At 29.4% G+C, this 14,803-nt stretch overlaps 1 protein-coding gene across 11 annotated transcripts in view; it reads right to left on the bottom strand.

Annotated features, from left to right (window-relative positions):
• The window catches only part of LOC139516781 (guanine nucleotide exchange factor DBS-like), a 126,169-nt gene that overhangs the window by 21,190 nt on the left and 90,176 nt on the right, over window positions 1-14,803 (bottom strand). The gene's annotated exons all lie outside the window — the stretch shown is intronic.

Here is a 14,803-nt window from a genome sequence, read left to right as displayed (position 1 = left end):
CATAACTTTTAGTATATGCAGTCTACTTTATAAGAATGCAAATAATTATATCATAAACAAGCTAGATTTTCTCTACTCAAAATTGTACATTTCGGTTATGTATGAGAACCAGTACCGACACATTTTCATTTTTAACTGTCTCACATTCTTTAATAAGCCAACTTATGCACCATGCATACACCATGACTAATATCATACAGATGTGTGCAATATTTATTGACATTCTTTCATTTTTTATATGCAACTATCAAAACACATCATAACGAAATAGTCAACGAAATAGTCAACGATGCATATTTCCTGAGTAAAGTGAATAACATCCATATAAAGTCAGTGTGCCTTTATCAATACCCATTAAATCTTTTAAAGTGGTGTCATTAAAAAAAAATCATAAATATCTATCAAGAATACTAAACTTTCATAATTTTTTAAAATAAGCAACTGTTTGCTACCTGTTGTAAAAGGTTTTTTTTTATGAAATTTTGACTTTGATATTGAATCAAAGTCAATCAAGCTATAAAATCAAAATAAAGATATAAATAAATATGGTTTGGGTGGAATTTATAGTATCGTATTTAAATCCTGTTTGTTAAAAAAAGAAGGTTTCCTAGTATGCAAATTGTTTTTTACAATCGAATAGCATCAAAACTTATTTAATTTCAGAAGACCAAAACTAACTACCAGTATGCAATAGTTACAATGGTCCTTAAGTGTAGAAATAAGGACAAAGTGGCCTACTTATGGTAAAGCATAAAAGGTATCTTAAATTACCTAAATAAGATACATTTTACACTTTTGAAGTCACATTAAAAACTTAAATTGAAATATTCAAATAACTGATTGCTGACTCGACATTATGCAATCATAAACCATCAAATTACTACATAATATTCATGGCATTTTCTGATACAAGAGTCAAACCTCAGAGTCAAATGCAGACAAGTTTCCAATGGTTTGATGTAGACATGTTTTCATGTATTTCAACTGATCTCTAGTCTATGACCTGATTAATGACAACCAAGCATGAAATGTAGGTCATGATGACATTCCTTTCTAAGTTGCATGAGTACACATGACCTCAATTTTGTAATTAATATAAACTGAATATGAATTATAGTAAGTATAAACATGCATGTAGATATTAGAGTACACCAGTACTTTTTCTTATAAAGGACAGCATTGAAAGCAATAAATCTTTGTGACTTTTTTTGCCTTTTTGCTTTTTTTTTGTCTTGTTCTACATGAGGTACTCCATTAATATTAATAGAGAAACACCTGTTAATGGATGGAGATAAAGATAATGTAGTGACATGATTTGTTAGGTAATTTGTCATTAATCAACACGGCCACATTACCACATTTCTATACTTTCTATTTCTTTAAGTTATACAAGTTATGGCTGCGGGCTTATCCGTTATTGTTTTGCCTACAACTTTAGGTAATAATAATAATGCACTGATTGTCATGAACTTAGGAAAAATGGGATTAATTTACATTATTATGAGAGATATGGTGTTGTTGAACCAAGCTTGAAAAGTTTGCTGGGAGGCTTCAGTCAACCTCATGAATCAAATGTTTCAACAGACATTTATCGTACAATCTTGTCTGGAACATATATTATGGGGATATATTGCATATTCTTAATTCAGTTTAATAATTCCTTTAAAGCAATCTCACAGGTTTCATTTGGCATAGAGAACAGATGAAATAAGAAAACATTATCAATATCAAAGGCATCAGAAATAAGAAAACAGATACTTCTAAAAAAACAAGACCATTAAAACTTCAGGAAAAAACTGGTCTAAGAATAATCAAAATAATTGGAGTGGTGACTTTTACAGATGTTTTAGGGGGGAGTCCATTCAAACTTACAGAAAAGAAATGTAAGTGTAATTTGAGAGGTCTTTTACAGAGGAATAAGAAGTGAGTCAGGTACATTTAATGTTTCAAAAAGAAAGTGAAACTAGAGTTACAGTTGGGGATTTGAATAATGATGAAATTACTTTGCCTTTCAAAAAAGAGGTATTAGTTGAGATTCATTCATCATTCCAAATAATCTCAACTAATGTTTGATTGTTGACACCAGCAAAGTTATTGAAAAACCTTACATGACCTTCTGAACCAGGTGAGCTGTAAAACAGGTCAAGATTATCCAAGAGATATAAAGAGGATTTATTTTTATAATTTTTAATGGAATTGATATATATAATTTTCCACTTTATTATCTATACCAAACACCTGGAATATTATAATGTAATTTATAAAAACCGCCATTAAAATATCATATTTCAATAATTGTACAATTATCACCATTATTTTAATCAATAAATCACTACTCTTTAGTTGATTCTTGAAAAAAATAATATCTATTTCACTAATGTTGAAAACAATTATTTTACAAATCAAGTTAATAATCCTCTCTAAACATGTTCTTATAAATAAAAGACCATCCAAAGCAATATTATTTAGCAGTATAGTCTTGATCGACCAAATTCAGTCAAAAGAAACACAAAAAGCAAAGAACTAAAACAAGGAACTGTAAAATTACTATTTAAAACAAACGAAAGAGTAAAAACTTTACCTACCTACTAAAACATGATCATTCACTATTTGATTTTTTATATTTGTAAAAAGACAGAAGACAAACCACAACTTCACTCCTTTATCCGAGTCAACTAATCAACGCTTTACAAATCGTTGAACTACAAACTTACTTACGTAAAATTTCACACAAGAATATCGTCTTTTTTATTCAAATAAATGACAAAACGGTATACCTATAAATTTATCTTGTCGACATGGCCTGAAATTTTAATATTTACCTTTTAAGTACAGGTGAATAGGTATTAAATAAATTTCATTTGAAATTGATCACATAGGATGGAACACCATTTTCCTATTAACTTTTAACAGTAAAGTGTTTTGTATACTTATCTGTGGGTACCTATTCATGTTTGTTCATGCTTATAACAACAATATATACTATAATCCCATAATCAACAAATACGTAACACTGTTGGACTACTATACATAGTAGCACCAATCTGAAACCGATTACATACATGTAAAAATTAGTTCAAAAGCAGGTTGAGATAAGGTATTGAAGGAATTATCAATGTAACAAATTTAATGGGTCATATGCATAGTTAAACATTTATTTATGTACCAGAAAGACACCTGAATCATTTTTCTTTCAACGTTACAACTTTTTGTCATTTCTCATTAGTGGATTTTACTTTTCTGTGTGCAGCTTGTGTCATGCAGCTTGTTTAAAACTTTTTGATTTTCTGTTTTCTGCTTAATTTTAATAAGTAATTATCAATTTATGAATGGCTGGTCTAACACCTTGACAAAAATTTTAGCCTTGCCAATTTTCTCTTTGACACCTACAAAAGTTTAGATTAAATTCATATCTCACTGACTCAATTATGATCTACTGAACTGAAAAAGGTACAATGAACAATATTTTAATTGGGAATTGACCAATAAGCCAAAAGATTAAATGTTATTATGATCATTCGAAGTTCCAAAAAGAAAATATTTTAAATTGGGATAAACACAAAATCCTGTTATATAACCTAGAAATAATTGAATTTTGTTATATAATAGTTTATAGTCAAATAATAACAGTTTAATGATTATGTAAGTTTGTCTCTTAATATCATTGATTGTTACCAAGTTTTAAGAAAAAGAAATGTGATGGGAGGGGTACCAGTATGTCCCTACAGTCAATGAAAATAAATAAATTTTAAAGGATTTTAGGCTTTCATATTTTTATTTTTTTGTATAAGTAAAAGGATGCGGTTGGTTTATGCCAATTATATAGCAACCCAATGAGGAGACAAGTAAAATGGAAAGATATCTAGTCTTAAACAGAACAAGTGTCTTCAATTATGTATTCTAGAAGCATCGAATTCATAAAATATTTAGTAATGAGAAGACATCAAAACCAAAACATTTTTATGCACATATATTAAAGAAATAATAAATCTATGTAGATATATCAAGTTTGACAACTGTAAAAAAATATATTACTTCTTATTTTTACATTCCTGTCCTAATTTGTTTTTCATTTTCAAAAGACAGTGCATGTTTTTTTATATGCAGACCATTGGCCTAAATCAAAGTGTACAACACCATATGTATATACTTGTATATGAGCTATGGACCATTTGTTTTTTGTTTTTTTCAGTACATAAACTTTATTCTCAATGCAACAGAAATCATAAATAATTCAAAAATTAGTTCACAGTAATTGATTTTCGCATTAAAAATTCAGAAATTAGATAAAAGCTTTAACTTAACTTTTGTTTCATACTGTTTTTCATGATCAATAGATTAGTTTTAGAAAGATGGCATATTTGCAAATGCATCAATAAATGTTTAACCTTGTGCAACAAAACAAAAGAGTCCTACCTGCCACAAAGCATGTTACTATAGAAGCGTTAAAATCCAGGTAGACTATAAAAATACTATCATCCTAAGTATCATTTGTAAAATGCCAATACATCCAACAATCTAAGCTTGGAGATTGTATTTCCTGTCAGAGGCCAGAAAGGGAGCAACTGCCTTAGAAAATCACTATTTGAACTTGGACAAATACTTTAAAATCTATATATGGAATATTTATTAGAAACCACAAAACTATACAGAAAAGCCTAAAAGAGTGACACTAGAATGGAGATCTTTATAACTTTTAAACCTTTCTAGTACCTCAATTGATTTGTCATAATTCACATCAATGAGGTTTCTTTGTTGACAAATCTGTTCTTACCTGAGAAGGGTACAAGTTTGGCATACAGGAAGTCGACCAACGCCATCTACGATATAACGGCATCTTGATGAATTAAAATTAAAAGGTAGACTAGACAACTCTACTATTCTGGAAAGAGGTTAAAACACTTGATAAACAAAACTGCATTAAAGTCGTTCATTCAAATAAATACAGGTGTGTTTTCGCCTTCTCCAACACAAGTTTACTCGAAGACACCACTTCTTTCTTTAATCTTCAGAATTAAACGGGGTATATGAATCATTGAATTATTAAACCACAACTTCCTCTGTCTCTTTGTTATTTTCTATAGCAGATTTTGAACGCAATAAATTGGTTATAATTATCACTATTCAATAGAGACTTCCTAAGAATGATTTTAATATTCAAGCACTGAATTCATCCCATGTTCCTGACTTGTTCTCTTTTAAACTATATCCAACAAATATCATGTAGCTGAAGCAAATGTGAAACTAAGTCAAGATATTCTGCAGTGTCATAAAAATTTCCTTGTTTTGTCAAAAGTAATAGTCTTTCCACCTGAACAGCTGTGGTGACGACAGTGATCACAAATATCGTGACAATGTTGATTTTTATCAAATATTAGATATCCAAACTCATATGCAAATGAACTTTTTTCCAACTCATTGATAATGTATATCACAATTCACCTGCAGCTTATGTAAACTATACTCCCTATGTTTTTCAAATGATCTTGAAAATTTATCATTTTTCTTCAGTCTATCCCTGCCAGCAAAGGTGTAAACATGTCAAATTTGTAAATGTAACAAATCTAACAATTATTTACCTATGTAAGCCTCTTGGCAAATATAGAAATTCACAAAGTAGGTCTTTCTTCATATAAAATAATCAGTAATGCTTTAATCCTTAGTATTTCACTAGGTTATACCCAAACAACTTTGTTGTTCATGTCTTCAATATAAATAATCACTTTCAACAATCGGTAAAATTAAATCTCAGTAGCTCCTTTATTTGTTTATGTCACTTACTAATTGTTCGTATTTCCATTTAAAAAATTCAATAGAACTCAATTATCAAAATCAGACATCACTAAGCTGTAAATAATACGCTAATTTTCTAGTCAATTATATGGCTAAATCCCTTTCAAGTTCTTTTTTCTTTTTAAATGCAAAATTAGACAAAAGAATTCTGCTAATCAGTAACTATTCTTGTCTAAATGTACTTTACAAAAGAAGTTCACAATGCAGACACATCCATAAACAACCTTCTATTTCAAATTTTTACTTAAATTTAAAACATAAAACTTTCAGGTTTTCTATACCTTACTCATTTACCCAAATGTATATTCAAGAAAAGAATAAATCCAATTGAATTAACTATCCAAATACAGGACAAGATGAGACAAGACTAGTAACCTCTAACTCCACTATAAATCTAAGGTCAGTGTTTAACTATTATTCAACAAAAGTAATGTTAGGTAGCTGTGTCCATTAACTCATTAATCCAAATACACCGAAATGTCACAAAGCTGTCATCAATATCGTAGATCAATCTTAGATAAAAACTTAAGCTTGTCCATTTCATCTTGTTAATGTTGTAATTCACAAGTTTATCCGAACATCTTACATCCCCTTTCACCGATTGGAGGAGAAAGTTTTTAACCGATTCTTACTGATCTTCTTTGCTTTGGGGCTATTATATAGTAAATACATGTAATTATTGAAAGTCACATGGAAATCCTATTAGGCTAATCATACAACCGTTACAATGTTAAATACTGATATATCAGGTATTAATTTTCAAATTTCATGTCAAATATTTTGTTAAGAAAGGTTACACGAATTATATACCATTTTCTGTCATTCTTCCAAAAGTCAGAACAAGGCCACACTGTTTTGCTTGTAAGATATATCTAATTTTGTCAGTAAGTTTCCTTTAGAAAGTTTATTCAGAGCATGCTATAAATCACAAAATATAGCTTTCATATCCCAAAACAAAACTCTATTCAAAATAAACCACTATTAGTTACACACATGCAAACATATGCAAAAAGAAAATATTTTTAGTTTTCTGTAAATATGTTATGCCAATGACCAAATTCCATCTAAAACTTCTGAAAATCCCTGTCAAATGTAAGAAACTTAAATGTAAAAATCACTATTATCAGCAAAACTATCTTAACACTATCTGCAATCTTTACAAGTCTACTTTTGTTCAAAATTATGTCCACTATAACTATAAAAGTCTAACAATATCACTACTAAAAATATGATGATAGTTAAGCACAATGTCCGTATCTATCCATAACAAACTGCATACTCGAACACAAAAGATAATATATCTTTATCTTTGTTAAAAACTGACGCAGTTTAAAAATTAAATCTTTAAAATCAGTATTCTTCAATTGTGTAATTAAAATTCTACTAGTATCTGGTATTGTTTGTACAAAATATAATGTATCGTTGAATATCCGTTCCATCAAGTTAGGACGTGCTTCAATGAGTTGTTTTTCCTTACAATGGCTGCAGAAACCATTAAAATTTAAAAACACTCTATATATATTGCTCAATGATCTATATATGTTCTTTTTTTGGTTTACATAAGCTTACAAAATGAAAACTAATAAAACTATATCTGGAAGGCAATGCACTTAAAACTAGATTCTATAACATAACACGTAATGTGCAATTATCTTGCCTTTTAATATTGTATTTTGTTATATCCTTAAAAAGCTCTATCAAACAAAACAATCTAAAATCTAAAAAAATCATCATAATGGGGGAAAATAATTTTATTTTAATTTCAGGTAGAGGTACTACAGTGATAATACCACAGTGCACTTGTAAGACCAAAATAATAATTTCCGTTTCAACATTGTCAACTACTAGTGAAAGGAAATGTAGCTTCATAATAGTTGTCCTTGGTGAGGGGTTAAATTCAATATTATATTCAATTCAATACTTTATATATGAATAAAAGGAGATGAAAAGTGAGCAACAATGAGAATGAGACAGCAATTTTAAATAAAAACATTAATAAGAAGGGGCAGATCCAGACATATTTAAAAGGGGGTTCCAACCCAGGAGAAAGGGAGAGTTCAAAATATATGTCCCCATTCAAATGCATTGATCATAAAAAAAAAGGGGGTTCCAACGGTCCAACCCCTGGAATCCCCCCCCCCCCAACTTGTTTAGTGACATTATAGTTTGCTCCACTAATATCACAGAAAAATCAAAATAGCTCTGAGTCTTGATATGTTCTGCAAAAATTCAACAGACATGCCCAAATACCTGAAATTAACACTTGTCATTTACGTTTAAGAAAATAGAAATGTACAGCAGCACGAAAAAAACATTCTAGACATATCAGGAATCTGTAATCCTACTACTGGGACACCACAATCATTTGTGTACATTTTTTGTTTTATGACAACATTATACCAAACAAACAGTAAAGCTTATTACATGCCCAATAAAGACAGGTGACAAAACATTAAAACTATAATAGGATTTCTAGAATTACATTGTTAACTTTATGGCTCTATGTATGACGATCGTATAGGATTTACTCGAATAAACCTTTATGTTTTTCTTACCTCCCAAAACAAGAAGTTCTAAATAAAATTAAATACTTTAATCGCGATCAATTGCAACAGTTTTACTGGAAGAAGTCATTATTTTTTTAATAACACTGATCCTTTTGCTGATACATGTAATTGAAAATGATGTCTCAAATTTCTATTCAGATGTTCCTTTTTTATTTATGACCAAATAAACTAATCTGTTTAAAAAGAACCTTTCTATCTGACTTTAATTTGTCATTTAAAGCTGACACAATTTTCTCTTAATATTTGATTATCTTATTTCTTCTAAGGAATAAAGTATCATCACAGATAATTGAAAGAATCTGAAAGAGATCCTAAAGCATATGAAGACAAAAATGTCAACCCTTGTCCAAATAATAAATACATGAAAAGAAATGTAACATATACAATTCACACATTTTTTCTCTTCAAAATTATTCCAAATTTTAGACGAAAATATGCAATAAAAAAAATTTTGGAACAGTATTGTTGTCACAGGTATATATCTATATTAGAGATGTTAAGATTGTTTAGACATTCATAATTAAAACCTAAAACATACCGTGTGTTTCCATGAAGAATCTCCATTTATAAAACCTTAACCAAAGAAAAACAGGATATCCTCTGATCACACCTACTAACTTCAAACTTTTTTCAAATCTATTTTAGATTTTGTTTGATGGACAGTAATTAAGTTATAATTTATCACAATTAAAAATTCTAAACTGTCAAAATAGAAATGAAATGACATACAATGGAATGGATGACATGTTTTGACAATCACTTCAAGATTCTCACATAATTAAAGTAAACTTAACATAAACTTAATTGTACGGATAATTAGGATTTTTTTTTTAGTCATTGAAATAATTCCTTATGTTTCATTGGAACCGTTATCATTGGGAGGAAAATCACAAATTCCTTGCCCTTTTGATTTCTATGTAAATTCTTCAAATCCAAGCATGTATGTCTGAAGTTGAAATAAAGCTACAGTCATTTCATGTCATAACAATACCTTATCTTTCCTTTTGATTACATAATCAACATACTTTCTTATTGCACTTATAAGAGCATTGATTTCTAGAATTTTAGATTACAGAAACAGTTGTGTTTTGATCAGAGAAAAGTCAAAACTTGATCAATCTTTACAACTCAAACATTACAAAAATATGAATGGTACATCAATATGTAGGCACCATTTGTACTTTTTTTAATTTTGAACAAGTACCAAGATATGAGACCCAACATTTGAAACCTCTTCAACTTAAAGGATAAGTCAGAATTAGTTTTAAATGACCATTTTCAACTTGTGATTCTATTAGAAAACTTTGAATTTGAAAAAGACTTAAATACAAGCAATAATTTCACAACCTATTAATCAATTATATTTCTAAACAAATGGGAGATAACTCATATTTTTTCATACTCACCAAATAATCATTACTTTTAAATAGTTTTGCACTGTCCTTGGAATAAAATAAAATCCTGTCTCCTGTACATATCTCATTGAAATTTTCCATTATACTGAATTTTCTTTTCATATCTTATATATTCCCACGATGTATGAGTCAAATCAGTTTCGTCATAGGTCTAACGAATTATAAGGTCTAGTTTATAATTAGATAATGAGATTAAGATATTATTTTAAAAAGTTTAATCCAATGGCACTTTACTTTCTGACTTTTGTTCTTGAAGGTCTGAATTAATGGAACAACAAAAGAATTCTACGGATCAATTTGATCAACTGCATGTTGTTTTGTTTCTAACACCTCCCAAACAGTTTGGTTTATTTTGATCACACTCAATACCTGCATATCAAATCCATGTTGTTTGACACTTATATAGACAAGTGTTTGTCAGGACTTGTAGCAAATTATAGACAAAACTATTGATTAACAATCTAAAGCAAGCAACTGACAATCATATCCTGTGGAGCCAGATCAATTCAATTATGACTTTTATAATCAAGTTTATAAAAATTCAATAACTGGCTTGCTACTGATCAGTTTCTATTCAATTATCAACAGCTATTGACCTAATGGTTGCGTAATAATGGTTGTTTAACAATCCAGCACAGAATAAAATCAGAATTGATGAACTGCAATAAACAAATATCCTATAAGCTGGATTTTATATCATATCCTTATAGAGCAATCACTAGAGTGTCACAATTTTATTCCTATATTCTAATATTTGTTTTCATGAAATGGATTCTGCTAAAACTTTTTAAAGGGAAAAGCAACTTTGTCATAAAACACAAAATCAATCAATAATATCTTCTTTCCTCCAATATCAATCCCCGTAAAAATCAATTAAGTCTGAAGCAGGAATTCTTATTTAAATTTCAGTCTGAAGCAGCTAGTTCTTCAGGTTGAATCGGCAGATATATATTCTTATTGAAATTCAATGTCAGTCTGAAGCAGCTAGTTCTTCAGGTTCAATCGGCAGATATTCTTGATTAAATAAATTCAATAATTGTTCAACAATTTCATGAAGAGAAGATGCCAATATTTATCCTCTAATCTCATTGATGTCTTTTAATCATTTGGAAACAGATCAAAAGATCATAATAAGTACTCTTTTATCTACTTAATTTCCTACCATTTGATGAAAATCCACCTATTTTTAATTCTCAGGTGTAAATCCAATTATGAAACCATAAAATAATGTTTTATGTCCAATTAAACTTATGATAACTCACTGACCCCATTTGAGATAATTTAATTTAGAACAAAAAGTCCTCAGATAAATTATCTTATCAATGATAACGATTAGATTTGGGTCAGAGTGAAAAATATCACAACATTACTCAGATCTGTCTTTATTTATAAACTAACGAAATTCTGTTTGTTTTGAAAGAAATAATTAAAAACTAATCCGCTTTGTACGCCTCAGCAAAATTGTGTAATATTTTAAGTTAAGTTTAATGGAAATATCACTGTTTCTATCTTGATTTAAAAGTACATTGCCTAACTTTATAGTAGACTGCTATGATTTACCCTATTCAGACATATGACCATGGCCATAAATATTGGTTTTATTGCTGATCTAAGAAAATGAGAAAGTCTTTTTAAAGAAAAAGAATCTTTTTTTTTTAGCTTATTTAATTTTTTGTTCTAATTTCATTTCATTTTTGTTTCAATTTCAAGACTAAAATACATTTTTTTCTTTTAAAATTTAAAACACAGAGGTTCTATTCTTTCTTCTCTCTAAAAAAATCTGCAAGAATTGCATTTATTGAACTTTGCAATGACAAATCACACACATTCGATTTCAAATGCAATGCCAACCTACAAATTTCATTTTCAATATACAGCTTGTATTTGTATGTAATTCCAATAGACATATTACTTCATTTTAAAAGCCTCCAAGTATTTGTCAATAAAAATTCATTTAAAATATAATAAAACACTACATGTATCCAGACAGGTTATTGATTTCAGTTTTGTAATGTCCAGCTAAAGTGTCAATCAAATAGAACTAAAATTAAACATTTTAATCTAATTGAATTTATTCTATGGATTCTTTGAAAAGATTCACATTATAAATAGATATAAGAAGATGTGGTATGAGTGCCAATGAGACAACTCTCAATTCAAGTCACAATATGTAAAAGGAAACCATTATACGTCAAAGTACAGTTTAACATGGAGCCTTGGCTCACACCAAAGAGCAATCTACAAAGGGCCTCAAAAACTACTAGAGTAAAACCATTCAAATGAGAAAACCAACGATCTAATCTATATTAGAAACAAGAAACACTTATAAACCCCATCAACAAACGACAACCACTGAATATCAGGTTTCTGACTTAGAGCAGGTGCAAACAAATGCAGTGGGTTTAAAAGTTTTAATAGGTACCAACCTTCACCCTTACCAGAAACAATAATGTAACATCACATTACAGAAACCCACACTGTAAAATATCAATTGAAATGGCTCAACTTAATCAGAAGAAATACCCATTTACATTGAGACAGAGTAAAACTGTAAGTATTAGGTAGTCATAAATTAAAGTGGTATGATTTTGCAGGCTAGGAAGTTTGGTGACATGAGCTACACTGTAAATCAAATTCAAAATTCAAATCAAAATATAACCTTAAAATTGCTATAATCAAGAACAAGAATGTGTCCAAAGTACATGGATGCCCCACTTGCACTATCCTTTTCCATGTTCCATGGACTGTAAAAATTGGATAATAATCTAATTTGGCATTAAAATTAGAAAGATTATATTATAAGCAACATATGTAATAAGTTTCAAGTTGATTGGACTTCAATTTTATCAAAAACTACCTTGACCAAAAACTTTAACCTGAAACTCCTACTTTCATTTTCTATGTTCAGTGGACCATGAAATTGGGGTCAAAAGTGTAATTGGGCTTTAAAATAAGAAAGATCATATCATAAGCAACAATTGTACTAAGTTTCAATTTGATTGGACTTCAACTTCATCAAAAACTACCTTGACCAAAAACTTTAACCTGAAGTCGGACGAACGAACGAACGAACGAAAGAACGAACGGAGCCACAGACCAGAGAACATAATGCCCCGCTACTATCGTAGGTGGGGCATAAAAATAGCAATTATGAATTTATAATTGTTCTAAATAAATCAATTCCATCTTCTAAATAAACAGCTTGGTCAAGAACACATGGTAAGCCCTTTTTGTCAGGGTTGGCAAAAACCCGGGTTTTATGAGTATTGCCCAGCCCAGTGGGAAATACTGGGAAAACCCGGGTTTTACTGGGTTTTAGTGGGTAATACTGGGCAATACTGGGTAATATAAAATATTTGTCTGAATTTTAAAGAGGATTCAGTGATAAACACAAATGCAATACATTTAATAAGATATTTATACCCTATTTTGTTTGTTTAGCATTTGCCTAGATTGGCAAACTGTAAATAGAAAGCAAATAAATATTTTTTTTTCAAATGATTTTGAATATAGCTCCTAGATTAAGAATTAACAATTACATGTATTTAAGAAACATCACATTTAAATAATGTATATGTTCTGTCACTAATTAATAAGTAATTATTCAGATTAGAACACAGATTTATTTATGTAACAATAATCAGTCCTTTCAATTTTATAAGTGTTAATGGCATGATCCTGTAGGGTGTTTATTTAGCATTATGAATGTATAACAATTAAAATTAACAATTCACTTAAATACTGCAATAAAATGCATTTTTTAAAGTTTGGATTATTGAAACAATACTTGGTAATTAAAAGGTATCTTTAAATGTGAAAATCTTGTATTCTGCCTACATAAAAAATTAATAAAGAAGAGAATGAAATTGAATTTTCTAGAAATGACTATCAATGGTTATTTGTATAAAAAGTAAATACATGTATTTAGCTGTTATACTATGAAACTATAACAAGTCTTTACTGTTTTGTGTTAAAATAAGCTTAAAAAATCATATTGCCCATTAATGCCCACTATTACCCATTTCTGGGAGTATTGCCCAGCCCGGGAAAACCCGGGTTTTCCCGCCCGGGAATTCTTGGGTGGGTAATACTTTGCCAACCCTGCTTTTTGTCCATATTGAATTTGTGACAAGAATAGAATAGGATGTTTCAAAGGCATTGAATCATATGTTCACCAATTCCAATAATTACCTAATGTTTCCACTGAATCAATCAAAGAAAACTCAAGTTAGGGTATAATATAAGAATAATTCACTAAAATATGGCAATTAGAGTTTCAGAACTCTAGAGCAACAGACAGGAAAATTAATAAATTGAAAGGAAAGCTTCCTTTCATCATAGATATACATCTATGCTTTCATCAATCCCAACCATCTTGTAAAGTTTGAAGGAAATCAAATCAGAAATACTACAGCTAGTGCATGAACGATGAAAATTGCCTCTGGAATGACAAATTCAAAACAATAAAAGATAAAGGGAATTTCTCCTGTCAACTCTTATGTTTTCTTAAAGCTACATGAGAACTAAAGTAACTTTCAATCAAAGAGTGAGTAGACAGACTGATGAACTGTTCAATATTGGTATACCATAATATGTCTCGTCTACGATGGGCGTATACAAATTAAGTTCAAGAACCATGTTATACAATTAATACATATTAACTTGTAGATTATTATTATATACCATTATAGATGTCTATAATATGTAACAAAATGTGAATCACATCTAAAATTAAGATAGTTGTTTAAAAAGAATTATAGACATATAAGATCAGAAAATTTACCAGAACTCACTAAACTTTTACTGGCAGCCAAAGAAATGGGTAAATATTTTTTATCTGTTACTGAACAATCTGTCAATCAAATTTAAATGTAAGAACAGAATCTGTTAGATCAATCTGATCCTGTACTGTTACTAGAACTCTGACAAAATGTTAAAGGGGAGGATAAAAGTCAAAGCTGACAAAAAAGTATCTCTATCTGTCTTTTCCTGTTGGTTTCCTTTACAAAACTCTAAATTATGTATTTT

This window comes from Mytilus edulis, chromosome 3 (genome assembly GCF_963676685.1).
Source record: "Mytilus edulis chromosome 3, xbMytEdul2.2, whole genome shotgun sequence".
NCBI classification, from domain to species: domain Eukaryota; kingdom Metazoa; phylum Mollusca; class Bivalvia; order Mytilida; family Mytilidae; genus Mytilus; species Mytilus edulis.
Note: the sequence above shows the minus strand (reverse complement) of the source record. Positions and strands in the feature narration are given on the sequence as shown.